This window comes from Euleptes europaea, chromosome 2 (assembly GCF_029931775.1).
Source record: "Euleptes europaea isolate rEulEur1 chromosome 2, rEulEur1.hap1, whole genome shotgun sequence".
NCBI classification, from domain to species: domain Eukaryota; kingdom Metazoa; phylum Chordata; class Lepidosauria; order Squamata; family Sphaerodactylidae; genus Euleptes; species Euleptes europaea.
This window is the reverse complement of record NC_079313.1, coordinates 30,633,699-30,652,239: the sequence shown is the minus strand read 5'-3', so window position 1 is coordinate 30,652,239 and position 18,541 is coordinate 30,633,699.

The window sequence follows — 18,541 nt, the reverse complement described above, 5'->3', positions numbered from 1 at the left end:
TCACATTCTACCCAAGCTTAATACTAGTGTCAGGTTTTTCCTTTCTCCTTCCTTATACTCAGCACTTCTGTTTCTGCTTGACTTGCATGCAGGTTAAAGAAGAACTGTAAATGGAAGCTAAAATTAAGGATTATTGGTAAATAGGGTAGCCTTCATATATCAAAGCCTGTAATGGTACTGAGTGGGTTGCGCTGTACAAATATTTCTTTCATCATTATTTTGTAGTTCTGCTTGGAATATTAAAATCTCTGAAGGGAGAAAAAGTTCATTACAGTTATGCTTTCAAAACAAAACAACACAACACAAAGCCGACAGGAAAACAGCGTAGACATAAAAAGATGCTGCATAAGTCTGTTTCCCAGTAGGCTATTTCATACCTCTTCAGCAACTTCAGCAATTAATACATTCTGTGTAATGTGTGAACCTTTTGAAAAGTCAAGCGGTTATTTCCATTTGAAAGTGCTCAAAAGGCTCTGTGCTACAGTAGGATAAATTCAGCTTTATGGCTGTAAGAAGACTCTTGACTGTTTATCATTTTCATAATTTTTTAAAAGAAATGCACATTTCCTGACAGATAGCCTGAACGAGTGATGCACACACCCTTCCTTATTATTTCCTTGGGTATTTCTACCTTGCTGAAAAGAGGGAGGAGGAGGAGGAGGAATTGTTTTTTTATCTGCTGACTTTCTCTACCTTTTTAAAGAAGCAAACCAGTTTACAATCTCCTTCCCTTCCTCTCCCCACAACAGACACTTTGTGAGGTAGGTGGGGCTGAGAGAGTTCAGAGAGAACTGTGACTAGCCCAAGCTCACCCAGTTGGCTTCATGCATAGGAGTGGGGAAACCAATGCAGTTCACCAGATTAGAGTCTCCAGCTCATGTGGAGGAGTGGGGAATCGAACCTAGTTCTCCAGATAAGAGTCCACCGTTCTTAACCACTACACCATACACTGTACACTCAGTATGCATATAATCAAGGGCAGGATTTCCCAAATGCTCACTGTGCATATTAATTTAACTTTTAACATTAGTGCTCAGTATTCCCTACTGATAGCCATAGACATAACTTAATTCTGCATGGCTCACACCTGAAAGACATAGGTACTTGGCTTAATTGTGCATGGCTCATACTTGAAAAACAGAGAGACTTAGCTTAATTGTACCTTACTAATGCATGTAGTCTGCCATTGCACTGTTTTTCCCCATATGCTGTAGCTATGATGAGCTATTTTCATTCACCATGTTCCACATGCAAGTGCTAAAGACTCTACTGTTGCTTATTTAATTCCCATTGAAATAGTGCTTCATTTCACAACACAACATCTCTCTCTCTCCCCCCCCCCCTCTGCTGATCCACAATCATTGTTCAGAAACCAGATGCTTTTGTTCAGGGATTGTATTCATAAATGTGATGATGATGATGATGATGTGTGTGTGTGGGGGGGTTCAAACTCTAAGAAAATCAGAAATCTTTGTAGGGGAAGTAGCTTGAGCTGAGGGATTTGTAGATTGTGAACCTTTCTGCATCTGTATGTACATGCTTGCAATGATGTATGCTTGATATGATGCCAGCCCCTAGTCTTTTATGATAGAATGTATCAATTCAAAATGTTCCTTTATGTTAGCTAGTGTGTTAATTTGAAGAACTTCCCTAAAGTAACACATTCACATAGGCAGTTTAATTAGATGAGAGTGCTTTTATGAACCCGTTGGAGTAGCTCCTTAGATTAAAGTTGTTTTAATAACTCCTCATTCTTTTGGTCTCTTATTTTGGAACTCAGAAACATTACATAGTCTGGCCAGATTCGAAGAACATTATTCTCACCTACGTATGTATGTGCAGTCAAGGTAACAACCAACTTATGATGACCCAAGCAAGACGCTTTTAAGGCAAATGAGAAGCAGAGGTGGTTTGCCATTGCCTTCCTCTGCAGAATCTTTCTTGGTTGTCTACCATCGGTGTCAGGAGGCCTGACATCTTGAATGGAGGGCATTGCTTGGCAGCAAGAGAGCTAGAAACACATGCAATAGGTGTTCACCCTAGACAATCAGAGCATTAGCTGTGAGCTCCACAACCTGCCTTCCTAGGCTCCATCCCCAGACTGTGCCCAGGCACCAAATTTTTGTATCAGAACAGATGATAGCTCCAAAATCAACAAGTGGTGGGACTAGAGAGGAAACAGAGAGCAGCCTGCAGAGCCGGAGAGCAACTGGACAGCAACTATTCAAATAAAGTGTCCTGTTCTATTGTGTTGGCTAACAGGATGTTTTTATGGGGATGGAAGGGCTAAGGAGTACAGCCAGTGTAGAAAAGAGCAAGAGTCCAGTAGCAGCTTAAAGACTAACAAAATTTCTGGCATTGTGTTGCCTCTGTGGTTTTCTGATTTGAACTGGATCTTGGAGCAGTGGCTTTCATGAGTCACAGCTCACTTCTTCAGATAGCCAGTGATGCTATTTGTGTCTCAGGAGACATGAGATGGTACAGATAGATGCAGTGGCTGAAGAGATAGGGCTTCAAGTTAGCCCCCCAAAGGCCAGGTGTTCAAGTTACCCTGTGACTGATGACCTTCATAGTTCTCAATTTAATGCACCTGAAGGGCAATTACAAAGGGATCAACATAATTTCATACAGTTTAGCTATAATGTGTAATTACAATGCATATATATCTTGAGAAAAATGATTGCATAAAAAGTACAATATTTTAAAAGAAACAGAACAGTATATTATATGATAGATTATAAAATGAAAACCAACTTCGCATATGGTGTCGTAGGCACAAGTGCTGATACAGCTTCAGGTTGTCTTTCTAAGGCCCTGGTGGGTAGTAAATCTATTTCCTCTTTTGCTAGTTCCATCTACACCAAGCCAATAGCTGTTTTTAAAGGCAAGCAAGAGAAGGGAAGTGCCACTATTTGTATAAAGTACACCCTTGCTTGTGAAATGAAATACAACTTCACCAGTCTAAAGTGTAAGTTGTGGACTAAAAAAAAAATCCAATTTTGCCAGCAGAAAACCATTAAAAGAAATCATGCAAAGCAGGCCCAGTTCATAGATTTATTTAACATTTTGGTTAAATATTGAAACTTGGGAGGGGGGTGGTGAGCAGGTACAGTGAATCAATAGGTGCAGTAGTCTGCATGTGACTAATTGTGCAATTTTACACACCCAATGTGCTTAAACTGGAATCACTGTCTGCTTCTCTCTCATTTGGCAGACAAGTATTTAGCCTTCCAGGTGGGAGCCCTCCAAGGAATACCAGGGCCATGACACCGAGGCAGGCAATGGAAAATGCCACTGAACTTCTCTTGCCTTGAAAACCCCAACAGGGGTGCCATAAGTCAATGTAAGTGACGGCAATAATAATAAGAAGAGTGGGTGATCTGTGTAGCCTTTATGGATTTATATCTAGACAGTGCTTGTGGGTTATATTGGATGTGTTTTCCATTGATCATAGGCTTTTATATCTAATACAACAACTATATAACTATCCTACCACCCATGTTCATTGAGACCTTGAGGGGCAATTGACAAAGAACATCCCTTTATCCAGGGGAGTGAAGCAGGGTTGCTTGTTGGCTCCCGTCCTGTCTTGCAGGGGCACTTTCAGTACTGAACTCCTATGGCTTTAATTCACAGTGGGTAGCCATGTTAGTCTGTCTGCAGTAACAGAAAAGGGCAAGAGTCCAGTAGCACCTTAAAGACTAACAAAAATATTTTCTGGTATGGTATGAGCTTTCGTGAGCCACAGCTCACTTCTTCAGATACTGAAGAAGTATCTGAAGAAGTGAGCTGTGGCTCACGAAAGCTCATACCCTACCAGAAAATATTTTTATTAGTCTTTAAGGTGCTACTGGACTCTTGCCCTTTGCTATGGCTTTGTTCTTGTCACTTGCCAGATTCTGATATTACTTTATGCAGAGGATCTTTTATCCATATTCCCAGTGGGTTTGCGTAGGCTGTTAAAAGTGTTGCCGAATTACTGTACGGTGGGAGCTTGGTAATTAATTATGAAAAATCTAAAGTTATGGTTTCTCAAGATCTCCTCAGACTAAGCAGTTCTCTTGGGAGTTGAATAATTGGCCAATTGAGCAGGTGTCTCAGTTCCATTTTTTCCCCAAACTTACATCTCATGGAAGGCTTATAAAGAGTGTGCCCTGTTGCCTGCAGCTGGTTCCTCAGTGGCAATTTGTCATTTCTTTCTCTCTTTTTTCTTAAAGTGCTCGTTGAAAACCAGTAAAACAGCAATGAAAGTCTGAAGCGATCACTAGAGGGCGCAAAACACATGCAGCAAAGAAAAAAAAACCTCTGATGCAGTATGGGCACACAATCAACAGAAACAACACTTGCAGAAAACCCCTTCCTGCAGCAATTCAAGTTTTTAAGGCTACAATGTTGTCACAGTTTCTATATAGAATGGTCATTTGGATCACAGGAGTTGATAGTTCTATCGATCAACCCTTGGAGGCTTTTCTTCAGAATATTAATGGAGTTCCCCATTGTGTTGCCTCTGTGGTTTTCCTACTTGAACTGGATCTTGGATCAGTGGCTTGCCAAGTTTGGAAGGTAGCTTTCTGTCTTTACCTGGAAGTTTTGTTTTTAGGGAAGGTTTTGGTTTCCTTTGTCTTTTATTTTCTGCTAGTTACATTTCACAGTGGAGATCTAATATTAAATCTAAACTCCATACTTTCCCTGTGTTTCTGTTATCTATCACCCCTCAGAATACCAGACTTTCCCTTGATAGAGCATTAGGGTTGTGCATATTGATATACACGAATTGAAAATAAACCCAAAATTAGCCGTTTCTGCAATATTCAGGTTTTGGGTCTACCGAATACCAAAACCTGGGAATCTGCCCAAAGTCAAATAGGCAATTCCCAAAAAAGTTGAGTAATTACTTGGCTTTTTTGAGTCCGGCTATTCACCTTTGCTCAGATGCATGGCTCTGTGCTTTCTCTCATTTTTCTATCTTTTTTTTTTATATATATAGATTTTATTGGATTTTATACTAAAATTTTTCCATTGCATTAAACAACATCTATGACAATATAAAATTTCAATTCTAACCTAAAGTTGTTATAGTTCCATAACATATAATAAAGAAAAAAAAGAAAAAAAAGAAATGGAAAATTTTGACTTCCCCTTCACCTCTATCTTCCTCTTAATAAAAAGTTCATCTCGTCGTAGTTAATCTAATCTTAATAAACTATCAATATCCTGTATAAAAAAAACCATAATCTGTTAGTAAATATAGTTATGCTTATTCATTATAAAAAAAGCCAAAAATAATCCTCTGGATCAGATTAGAAAATATTCTTCCATTCTTCCCAATTTTAACTCATATTCACAATAATGCATCCACGCCCCCCATTCCCCCAGAAACCGAACGTCATTTTCTTCATTTAGAATAGCTGTGAGTTTTGCCATTTCTGCCACTTCAAACATTTTAACAATCCAGTCTTTTTTCTCAAGAATTTCTAGCCCTTTATTCCCAAAATGATGTCTTAATCTTAATTCCACTACATCATTAATAGCCATGCCACCCGTCCACACTATCAAAGCCTTTGGATCCAGCAATCATATTTAAATCAATCCTTTAACCATGGTCTAATAGTTCCTTCTGTAACTGAAATAGGCCAGTCAGGTATGGGAACAGGATTTCTTTGTTCTCTCTCATTTCCTCAGACAGGATACGTATCCAAAAATAACTCTTTCTGGGCTTCATCTCCATCGTGGCTTCAATCTGTATTCCTTGACCTGCTCTCTTCTTCCTTATATCCACACGTCGTTCCATGACTTTTTTAAATGAAAAGTCTATTTCTTGTATGTCTGATCTCTTTATCGCCGGCTGGTTACTTTCTTGAACTTCTGTCTTCTTCTTTGTATCCTTGTATTCTTCCATGACTTTTTGGGCAGAAGAGTCCATTGCTTGTATGTCTGTATTTGTGGTCATCGTTTGAATTTTCAAGACTTTTATGTCTTCTATAACCAGATCCAACTTCTGATTGCCTACCTGTGATGATTGGTCAAGAGTCGTCATCATTGAAATCAGTTGAGCCATCTGTGTTGAAATCTGTTTTAATTGTTTAATTGTCGCCTCAGAATGTTTAGCAAGCATGTCCTGTATTTTTTTTTCCATGTTTGAATTCTGTAAAATTCCCTTTGATTTCATAGGAGCAGGGCTATGTATTAAGCCAAAAGAAGCTGGTAAAATACATGTCCACAGACAGGGCCTTTAAGGTTCTAATTAAAAGATAATAATTCAAACATCAGCCTTATAATTTTTTCGGGTTGAAAAGAGTAGAAATTGGCTCTAGAATTGCGTTTTAAAGTTTTGAAATACCAGTGAGTTTTTTTCGGTCGCTCTAGGTCGGGCTGATCAGGAAGTATACAGGAAGTTGCTAGTGCCGTGGACCTTCTACCGCCTCTTCTCGATGGTTGTTCCTTCAGGAATGATTTCCAAGTAACTCGAGTGCGACGCGTAATCGGTCCTACAACTACTTCCTGTTATTTTAGTTCCGATGATAGATAGGTTGTTATAGAGGGTCTTCCGTTCCAGGCGCTCCCTTACTGCAAACGTGGCAGGATATTCTTCGCCGGAAAATCAGGAAGAAAAATCACCCTCCCCTTCCCTTGGACCCATTGGTGATAGTTCTTGTCAATCAAAAGGTATCCTTCCGACTCTTTATTATGGTTTAGGCTGATCGGATTGATAAGGCTCCTGTCGCTAATCCCGATGGCTAACTCAGATCAAACTTTTTCAGTTCGGATTAAGGAGGAATGGGGGTCCCAGAAATATTCTTATCAGCCCCCCGTCTGTTCAAGTTTCCAGTAAGTAGACGAAGAGTTCTTTTGTACTCACTTGGGTGTCAAGAGGTGAGGTTCTTTTCTTTATGTAGTCCTTATGTTGGTATTAAGGTGGTGGAGGGTGGAGCTTGATGCCTAAGTTGCGTTTTGGCGATGTCCTTCCCTAGTGCCCTCGCAGGACCGGCGTCCAGGACTCCGAGGGGCTTAAAAAGCCCCCTCAGAGTACCTAGGAGGTCAAACCGCGTTTGCGGGCTGCAGGGAGTTCCTGCTTTCCAACCCACTTGCAAGGGTCGGATTGGGGTATCTATGTACCCCAGAAATAACGCAAACTTGGATTTCTCCCAGGACAGCCTGGGGAAATGGAGTGCTCTCCCCAGCAGCACCACCGGAAGTCCTCATTTTTCTATCTTTTGACTGGTTTTGTTAGCGCCCCCCACCAAAAAAAAAAAAAATATATATATATATTGTTGAATTGCATCTTGTTCACATCTTCCCACTTTTCCAGTGCATTCAGAGCTCACTGAATTCTGTCTTTATCTTCTGGGGTGTTCTCTACTCCTCCCAGTTTGGTGTCAACTGCATCGTTATGAGTAGTTCCTCCACCCCTTCATCCAAATAGTAGTTCTTCCACACCCTCATTCAGATATATTGGAGGGCTTTTTTTTTTTAGATAGGTTGAATTATTTTTCCTCTGTAGTTCTGCTGAGTAGATTGCAATGAGTGCCCAACTTGGACTGATTGTGCCCTCATGAATATGACACAGCTGAAACTTTATTTCACACCCTTTTTGACAGTTAGTGACCTCTTTCAAAGCTGGTGAAAGCTTCTGATGCCTTTTGTGTGTGTGTGTGTGTGTGTGTGTGTGTGTGTGTGTGTTTGTGCGCACGCGCGCATGTGCCTATCTAGCTTTCCTGCTAGCTGATACTGATTTTGGTATTACATTGGCAGCAGCAAAAGTTTTGGCTGTAGTGGTTGATACGAGAAGGTGGAAACAAGAGTGTGGTATTAGAGCAATTAGGGTTGTCTAAGACTGTTGGGTCATTTGATTGTACAGAAATATAGATAAGATTGTTTTGGCCAGAATAGTGCCACAATATAGGTGGGGATAATTGGCAAATACCCAGAGCCCTCTAAGGATGGGGGGGGGGGGACTATTCCCAAACTAGCCCATCATTTGCTCAAGTGTTCTAGTGATCTGGGAAAGGAATGCCCTTGGTGGTTGTGCAACATCAACTAATTCCTTAGTTGCTAGAGCAGCATGCGGGGGAATGGGGCTTAACCCCTCTTGACATTGTTTTACATTCAGGTAAGGATAAAAGAAGCCAGTGGTAATGCTAGCTAAGTTTGAAACCAGGGTCGGCTTGCTCAAAATGCCAGTAGCCATAGTAGGGTGCTTGCTAGCACCAACTTGCACAAATTCAGGGATGTAAGCACCCCCTTCAGTTGGCACCTCAACAACTTCTCTGCCATCTTTCCCAAAGTATAGAGTCTCCCCAGTTCTCAGAAATGGGGTCAAGCAGAACTGCAGCTGATACCCAACAGGGTAGTCCTTCTGTGTTCCAGGTGGCCTTCAGCACCACTGACCTATGCCTTGCTACCTCCTCTCTTCCCTGGCCTGATATGGAGCCCTCTTTTTATTCCTGCTCCCATTTCTAGCTCCCACCCCCTCAGTTGTCCCAGAACCAATCCTATCCCTGCTTCAATTAGCCCATCTTTCCCTACACTTGCTTCTGGCCCAATCTGGCCAATTCTCTTGCCCCAGGTGTCCCTCCTTAGTCCTCTCAAGGGATTCTCTCATCTGCCTTAAGATGCCTGTAGACTCTTTGGCACTGGGTAGTGATGTCATCAGCTGGGGCCAGGAAGCAACTTCATTTATCTGCTGCTGCTGAGGTGGTACTCCTCCCTTCCCCCTTGGCAGAGTATCCACTACTGTCTCTTGGCCCCAGTCTGGCTCTTTCAGCATCACTTTCTCTCCAAGCGGCAGTGGTGCTGGGCTCCATGCTGCTGACCAAGTTTTGAGCATCAGTGTTGGGCTTGGGGAGGCTCACCTGTTTGTCAGTGAGTACAAGATTTATGAATGTAGATAGGTTACCCTGCTTTGCTTCCCAACAAAGACTTAGATTGGCTGACAACATCATTCTTCCTTCCTTCATTTTATCCTAACAACAATTCTGTGAGGGAGGTTAAGCAGAGAGAGTATGACTAGTCCAAGGTCACAAAGCAAACTTCCATAGCAGATTGGAGACGCAGTCCTGGATCTCTCAGATCCCAGCATGACTCTCTGCTGAATGGCACAGTGGCATTGTTTTGTTCACTACATGATCCCTACTTGGCTGGCACCCCCAAAGAGATTAATCCTAATAAGAAGAAAAATCGTCATCAAGGGACAGAAATGACACCAAAAAAACAACAGCAGGTGGGGGCAAGGCTTAAAAAATGACAAGATCAGATTTCGTATAGAGATCGTCTCCTGATCAAAATCACTTGTTTCAATCCCAAAAATGGAAATGGAGAGTATTTGTCATAGCATTTCTGAAAGCTAAGTTGGTCTCTCTGACCTGGAGATGATGCCATTAGCACTGCTCCGACATGTCAATTTAAGTTAGACATGTTATTTGTTCCTGTTTAAATTCGCACTACTCTGACTTCAAGCGACACAAGGATAACAAAAGTACCCGTTTTCCCATACAATTTATCCTGCAACTCTTCTTTCAATAGTAAAAACAACCCAGTGACAGGATCATTTTCCAATGCTATAATTCTCATTTCTATGGATGCTGAAATGTTACTGCCTTGTGAATCTTTCATGGGTAGACAAATACATAATTGGATACATGTTATCAGTGAGCATTTCACAAATGGAAGCAAGAAACCGCTGAAACTAAAGGATGCAAAAAGTCTAACAAGGAAGTTGAAGTGAGCTATAAGAAAAGCAGATAAAGGGGGAAAACATACGGATTATAACTGTACATTTAAAAATTGCAGCACCCTTTCATTTGTGTGCGATGCTCTTTCCCATCTCCATTGACAGAACTGTGGTATCATGGAATATCTATAAATATTCTAAAAGCTGGAGGGAAAGGATCACAATGGACTGTGTAGCTGATATGAGAAAAGAGGAACTGTAAATCAGGGTTCACAGTCTTGTTGAACCTGTGGACATTTTTGGAATTTTGAGAATGGGAAGTGGGCATTACCACAAAATGGCTGCCTTGGGCTACTGAGGCTAATCCCAATATGCTGAGAAGTTGCAAGCTAAGTATCTTCCTGTGATATGACTGCTCCAATGATGTGGAGGAAAACCAGGACTGGCTCTTTGTTTGGGGGAAGAAATGCTTTGTCAAAGAAGGAAACAGGCACCAGAAAACCTCTTGGAAGACTCCAATAGAGGCCATTGGTCTAAACTTTGGAAAGGCCCATATCATGAAACACATGGCGGACACATAGAGTTGCCAACATCCAGGTAGGGGCTGGAAAGCTCCCAGAATTACCACTGAACTCCAGACTATGGAGATCAATTCCCCTGGAGAAGTCACCCGGAGCCTCTTAAAAACAATTAAGCTGCCAAAAAGCTCTGTCTGAGATAAAGCACCGATAAAGACAATATACTTCACTGCAACTCCCAGCACAGTCCTATGAGCTAAATTTATTTTACTTTGGTCGACCTAAAGATGAAGAATAAAAAGAATAAAAAGAAACGGCCGCGAGAACAGCAGGAGACAAGTCCCCCCCACAGAATATATAAGCAACTATGTATAACAGACTTGCTATTTACCCAGAACTATGATTCCTTAGACTTAGGTCCAATTCTTGTCCCGGAAAAAATTGTTACCTCAAATTCTGAGATGACAAACAAGTCTGTAGGAGATTCAAGCAGGGACGCAGGCGAGATGGCAATTTGCCAAACTAACAACAGCCAGCTGGTGATACTGATCCTTGCAAGAATCAGCAGCTAACTCTGACTGAAAGTCAAAATGTGACTGATGAAGAAGCTAACATTTCCTCTAGTCATCCTGGAAGCAATCAAAGCACAAGTGATAAAGAGCAGCAACACCTTGAAGAAACCTTGCAGAACACATGGACTTTAGTTGCCAACTTTGCTATGTTGGTGGGCAAAACTATGAAGTTTCTAATCCACCAACTAGGGAATATATCTTCCCAGCTAGAATGACTTATTTTTACACCAAATGCTCGTATTGCGGATACTGCCTATGCAAACAAACCTTTATCTTCACAAAATCAACACTCCCAATACCAACTGCAAAAATTAGAATAGCACTCCTAATTGAAGCTGAACCCTGGAATAGAGGCAAATGGAAAGACAAAAACAGCATAATCAAAGCATTAAGCCAACTTACTAGACAGCTAAAAGAACAAGTGGACCAGGTTGAAGTTGAATATCTACCTGCAACAAACAGGTCCCAAAGACTCTTGCTGACATTTACGAAGCCTCGTATGCCAGATATCTTGCTACGTAGGAGAAACCTTCTTCACTCTTATAATATCTTCCCGCAAAGAGTATTTATAAATAACATGAGAAGTCCACTCCTACGAACTGAAAACTCTAAGAAGGTTCTTATCAAAACAGACTCCCTAACAAATAACCTTAAAGCTGGTCTGCAGGCCATGCAAGCAGTCTTAAAAGCTACTGATTCAATTCTAGGTAACACCTCCGAATCCTCCACGTTAAATCCATTCAAGACAGATGTGCCAACTACAGCTCTTGTCCCACCAACAGAAGACATCTCTTCTCAACAACAAGTCTCGGCAACCACGAAACTCAATACGACTAACTCTGAAATAACGCCATCAGGATCAAGAATACCTCTACCGGTTATACAGCTTCCAAACACCCTGGATCTCCCCTGGAGAAAATGGCTGCTTTGGAGGCTGGACTCTATCACATTATACCCTGCTCAGGTCTCTCCACTTCCTGAACCCCACCATCCCCTGACTCTACCCCCAAATCTCCAGGACTTTCCAAACCCAGTGTTGGCAACCATATATCTCCCATTGCAAATCAGTGGTTTCTGATGTGATTTCTTTGCATGCCTCCTGTGAGTTCATAGACATACATTCCCTCTTCCAACAAAAGTTGTTCATGACAAAAGCAAGTTTTCACAACAAATAAAAAGGTGAAGTTTTCTTGGTGTGTGTTTTCCCCCTATTCGGTGCTTTAGTGGGACTACACTTTAGGTGATACAAATTCCTAAGCAGTTTTTTTTCAAGGTTTTTTTTAACATACTTTTATTACAATATTGTTAGCTGACTTAGGTACACAGCAGAAAGACAAAACATTAAGTTTAATATATTAAAAAGGCTTTCTCGAAATGAATCCCAGTGTATGGGCACAGTTTCTTGGAAATCCTCCCATCTTGAACATTTTAAATAAATTAACGTGAGTAAAAAGAAGAAAAAACAGATGCCCAGATGCCATGTGTGTTGTTCAGGCAAGATTATTTCCATTCATTATTTCCTTTCAAATTTCAGCATGACATTTCCAAGAATCTGGGTCCTTCAAGTGGAACAGTTGACGTTCTGCAAGCAAAGATATGATTCATGGACTACACCCCCAAAGCAGAAGCAGTGTCCTTGTCTTATAATTATTTGCTGCTATCCAATTCATTTTGTTGTTCTTGTTGCTCTGAATACTTTGTGTTGAAAAATAAAAGTAAACTGCAGGGTAACATTTGTCAGCAGATAATTAATTCTGAGGGGTGCATACTGCCACCCATTAAGTGGGAGCAGATCGATGGCATCCACTGGAACATTAAAGCAGAGCTCCCCAAAGCACAGCTTTGGTACTTTAATCCTTTCCTCCGTCAACCACAGCAAAAGGAGGAAATGAGAAATGGCACCCACACCAAAACGATGCCCTGAAAAAATAAACACTCCCATATCCAAGGTAAGAAGCAGGTGGTTCGCAAGCTCTTTGTGTTCTTTTTTCATAATTTCGATACGGTTACCTTCTCAGCTATAATGAAGAAGAGGAGCAAGAAGTGCCATTTCTCACTTAAATTATCTAAATAATTCAAGAGGATACTCCTTTGTGGATTATCAATTGCCTCGTCTTGCAAAGACTACAAACAGCCACCAAGGTAAGTTTTTGCTTTGTTGGTTTTCGCTGGGTCCGTCCTATTTTTTCCATAGGAGCTACACTTCTTCCAGTTTGTCAGCTTGGTTGATAAAAAGAGATAGAAAGCAAAGTGTGGCACTGCAAAGGCTTAGACCTAAAATAAGAAAAGAGCTGGTTCCAACTAACAACTTCATCCACTTTGGGAGTACGTGAACACTTGGAAAATTGGCGCAACAATAGGCCCGTTCAATCATTACAGTTCAGGGTTGCCTGGCTGAGCCTGGCAACCAGCAGGAGGGTTGGGGGCGGGGACATAGGGGGACAGCACAGCAAACATGATAACATCACTTCTAGGGAAAATTCAGAAGTGATGGTGGCAGCTCTATGAATTGCTGAAAATTCTATGGTAAAAATACAGAATTTCTGGCAATTCCTAGAGCTACCACAATTTTTTTCTAGTTTATCCCCAGAAGTGACATCACAATCCTCCTAATATGCATGGCCACCATTTTGTATGAATAGGAGGGGTGGGGTGGGGATCTGCATGTTCATTGTTTGCTACCAGGTTGTGTCTAAAGTGAAATGTTGAGATTAATTTGAAGGTTTCTGCTTGAGCAAAACATACAATGAATTGCTGTCCCACAGGCAAACCGCTCCATGGGGAAGGGTAACCAAATAAACACACAGACAAATTGTTACTTTGGGAAATAAATGGCCACAGCTTTATTGATTACAGCAGATGGAGCATTGGTGGAGCATGGGGGCGGATCCAGAGATCGAATGGCCACCCTGTCATTCGATGTATCGAAAGCATCGATAACGACCCAAACCACATGTTGGGATAGTACCGGAGTGGCTCTTCAGTGGCCCTACCTGGACGGAAATCTCTGTGTGAAGCCAACACCACCTGGGAGTGGAGCACCCAAAACCAGCCCCCGAGCTGGGCAACGATGATGTACTCCATCCCAAGACTCCTTGTGGGGGTCCCCAAAACGGGAAGGAAAGGCACCTCTTCCCAGCTGGATCAGTCCCCCATGCCATAAACTGCCAAACAGAGGGCATGTGAACGGATGCTTTCTGTAATAGACCATGTCCTATAAACTAGAGGGCATGTTAACGGATGCTTTCTGTAATAGACCATGTCCTATAAACATTGAACACACCTAGCCCCAGTCAAAGTGAGGGCCCAAGGGCAGAGGCCGCAACTTTGGCCGCAGCATGCACCCCCGCAGAATGGTGCCCCATCCATAGGTAGGAAGCCATGCTGCTGCGCCTGACATGTATAACCGCCCCCAGGGCCAGGAAGGAAATCAGAAGGTTACATGACTGCCTTAATTGAAATTTCTCAGAGGGGGTTCTGCAAATATTGAGAACAGTGTCTGTAACCCTCAGCCTCATTCACAGCCAACTGTAGTAGAAATATATAGGGAAAAGGTATCATCCCATAGTAACAACCTATCCATTTATTTTCAGAGGTATTTTTGTTTCTTTTCTGAACAGGGACATGTTCAGACATGAGACACAATTTTTTTTCAGAACCACCAATCAGATTTATTTTGTCATTTCCAGATCATTACTATTCATCATTGTGGCATGTGACATGCCTAACTGATTTAAGTGTGCATTGCTCTCAATTTAAGTACACAGGCTTAGTTTAACTGTAGATTATTCCCCTTTCTGAAGCATCACCCAGCGTGATGTAGTGGTTAAGAACAGTGGTTTGGAGCGATGGACTCTGATCTGGAGAACAGGGTTTGATTCCCCACTTTTCCACAAGAGCGGCGGATGCTAATCGGGTGAACTGGATTTGTTTCCCCACCCCTCCGCATGAAGCCAGCTGGGTGACCTTGGTCTAGTCACAGTTCTATTAAGTGCTCTCTCAGCCCCACCTACCTCACAGGGTGTCTGTTGTGGGGAGGGGAAGGGAAGGTGGCTGTAAGCCGGTTTAAGTCTCCCTTAAGTGGTAGAGAAAGTCGGCATATAAAAACCTATTCTTCTTCTTCATCCTTCCCCCTTCGCAAACACAGACAGACCTGAGCAATTTCCAATAGGAAGCATTTTTTAGTGAATTTTTTGTGAAATTAAATTACACCCATTGTTGGGCATTAAGCTGCTGCCTTATTAGCAAACCAGGTATTTGTTCCTGACATGGATTTGCCCATAATGGTGAATATTTATTTGCAGAATCCCTAGTCCATACTACACGCTACCATGAAGAGTCAGATTTCAATGAACCATGAAAGAGTGGGAGAATGGCTGTGACCTTTTGAGCTGTGGCAGTCGCTCACATTTTGAAAATACTCAGTAGAAACCAGGAATTCAGATTCTTGTCAGCCAACCGCTAGAGTGACCTGTTTTTCTGGTATGCTCATAGAACAACTATAATAGCATTTTACCTGTCACAGCTGAATAGTGTTTATTTATTTATTTGGGTGGACAGCATTGCTCATGAGTGACCTCCAATGATAGGCTGAAGAACACTCCATTTCCATTAGCTGAATCCAAGCTTTCAGCTTTGCGGTGTGCTGCCAGGCTCCTTGTCAAGGTTATCAGCTCTTCGAAACAATGGGGTGGCAAACCATTTAATTGGCTTTCCTCACGATCTGTTCAAGCATAAAATTTTGAGGTGGGCTCTGTGCAATGCCAGAATTCGATTTAAAACCAGTGATAATTGAAGTATTATGAGAATCAGACACAGGATGTCCTTGTCACCGTTTGATTAAAGTAACTATAGAATGCTGTTAAGTAATGGGTGAAGCAAATGGATTGTGGTTATTTTTTTATACGCTGTCTCTGTTGCACAGGAGATAGCAAAAGGTGCCTGAAACGATATGATGAAGTACAACAGATGACAAGTGTAAGGTAAATGCCACTTTAACAACAAGCTCTGGGTTTTGAGTGACTTTAGGGGGAAATACTCTTAATGGGTTGAGGGTTGGTAAGGAGCATTAGAGAAAGAGTGTTACTGTCTGCCTGGACTTTGCTTGTGATGACCAAGGACAGGAAGAAAGGAGCACAGTGAGATAGGGTTGCCAACTGTGGCCTTGGAAATTCCTGAAAATTTGGAGGGGGGCAGAGGGGGAAATTTGGAGAGAGATTCATCTAGAATCTATCATATACCACAGAGTCTGCTCTCTGAAGCTGCCATTTTTCTCCAGGGGAACTGATCTCTATTGACTAGAAATCAGTTATAATTCAGGAAGAACACTAGATATTACTTTGAGGTTGACAGCCCTAAGGTGAGGTGGAAGAACACTAGGCATTACTTTGAGGTTGACAGCCCTAGGCAAAATATAGAAGTTGTGATGGTGCCTCTAGCACTCATCTTAGGTCAGGGTTTGACCTAGTTTTGGATGCCACCCTATAATCTGAAGAAAATGCATATGTAGAAGAATCACATTTAATGTTACCATTATTTGCCCTAGCCCTTCTTTGTGAACACTGTGTGTGTGTGTGCGTGTGTGTGTGTAAAATGCTGTCAAGTCTCAGCCGACCCCTTTTGGGGGGGGTTTCATGGCAAGAAGACTAAGAGAGGTGGTTTGCCAGTGCCTTCCTCTGCACAGCAACCCTGGACTTCCTTGGTGGTCTCCCATCCAAATACTAACCAGGGCTGACCCTGCTTAGCTTCTGAGATCTGACGAGATCAGGCTAGCCTGGGCCATCCAGGTCAGGGCTTGTGAACACTACGCCCCCAGTTACCCTATCAGCTTCTTGTCTGACTCAGATCTGAGGGTTGGAATTCTTCCCTGGATAAACAAAAAAATGGATAAAGAGCTGCTATATGGTTTTTGTGCATTTTTTTTGTATTTTATTTGACTCAGCCACCAGAATTTACCCAGTGTAAATACATGATACCACTGTAAATCAGTTTACTTTATGGCTGAGATATGTGAGACTCCTGTTCATCATCTTGGCAGCATTACAGGCCTAATTCTACCTAACCTTTTCCCGAATCATACTCCTCACATTTAATATGAAATGATTTCTCACTACACATGTTTTTCAAATGCAAATGTTTCATAATAAGAAAATGAAATGGGAAAGTTCTTCAAATGATCGTTTTCGGGAAAGCCTGTTTTTATATGGAAGCACATTTGTTCTTTAGTGTCTCAGATAGTGGGATGGGAATTGTACATACAAAGCCCAATAGCTTTAAATGGGGTCATTATAGAAAATGGCTGTCCAACCCACTATGAAGTGTTTTATTCAAGGCAATGTACTGAGCTCAAGTACCATACATAATTGCCTACTCCACCAACTATACTGTAAGTGTAGGCAACTTATTGCAAGTACAGAGGAAGCCAAGTTGAAAGAGAATTGAGTAGATCACCTCTTAATTCATAGTGTTGTGGACTAACGCCTCTGCAAATGCTTGAGAAGGAAAAGATTAAAGCCTGGCAACTCTCAATAGATGTAAGGAAGTGAACTATTCAAGAGAGATCGAACATGGACCAACAAAGACATCACAGAATCAAGGACACCTTTTGGCCTCTTATTAAAGTGGAGTGGGACTGAAGAGATTAAGCTACCACCACGGTAAAGGCTGCTTTTAGAGGATTGTGGAAAGTTCTGTTGAAGCAGGAAGCTCATCAACAGTTGTTTAGTTAGTCCAAAAGTGGATGGTAAACTAACTCAGTTGTAAAGTATTATAGTTTACAACATCAAAGGATATCTAACTTCAGTTTTCCTGTCAATCTTTAGTCTTCATGACTCAAGGAAAAGCAAAGGTAACAATGAATAACTGTCTTTATTCACAGTTCACCCTTGTTTCCTTTGACCCTTTTGATCCCCCTCCCCACTTTGTTTCACTTTGTTTAAGAAGGGATTTTCCCAAATGACTTTTCTTAAGGTGGCACTGACAGTGTAAATCCTTAATGAGATAGGACCCCTCCCCACAGGAAAAAGTCTTGGTTACCTAGGTTCAAGAATGAGACTGGAGAATCTACCCACCTAGGCAAGAGACCTTATTCAGAGGCACAAAGTCTGAAGGAAGCTGCTGAATACCAGAGAAAAGTTTTTTTTACCCCCTTGGGAAAACATGGGGTTTGCTAAGCAGTAGTTAAGGGTGCTTGAGATAAACTATTGTCCTAAGGTCCTTGTGCTGCCCCAGCAGAACGCGAAATGTTACATAGAAAATGTTTGTAGTAGTTAGCCCTTTAAGACTTAGAATCATGGGAAATGTAGTCCAGACCAACACTAGGTCAGATGTGTCTGAACTGCACGCTAATTGGCTATCAGAGCTTCTTCTTCCCACAATTCCTTCTGGCCCGGGTAAATTGAAATCCTTTGTTCTACCAAGACTGAGTCAGAAGAGGAAGGAGGCTCCCAATTCATCTGTTTTTTCACAGACTCTAGATATGTTCTGCATCTACTTCCTGTTCAGCAATGTGTGAGTTGAGAGATTAATCCTTATGCATTTATGTGAAGAAATAATAAAGATGTAATATTTTGGACATTAAGAGTTCTGTTGTCACTGCTCAAAAGGGGCCTGGGGGCCGAGCTCCAGGCGCTGGACGAGACAGTGAAAAAACAGTGACTATTAAGAGCCTATGGATATTTTGGATTTATACAGACAGACTGTATCAACAAACTTTATAAACTTGCATGCCTGCTCTGCAAACTGTTTCAGCCCATGCAAACGGCTTGGATTTTAAAAGGACA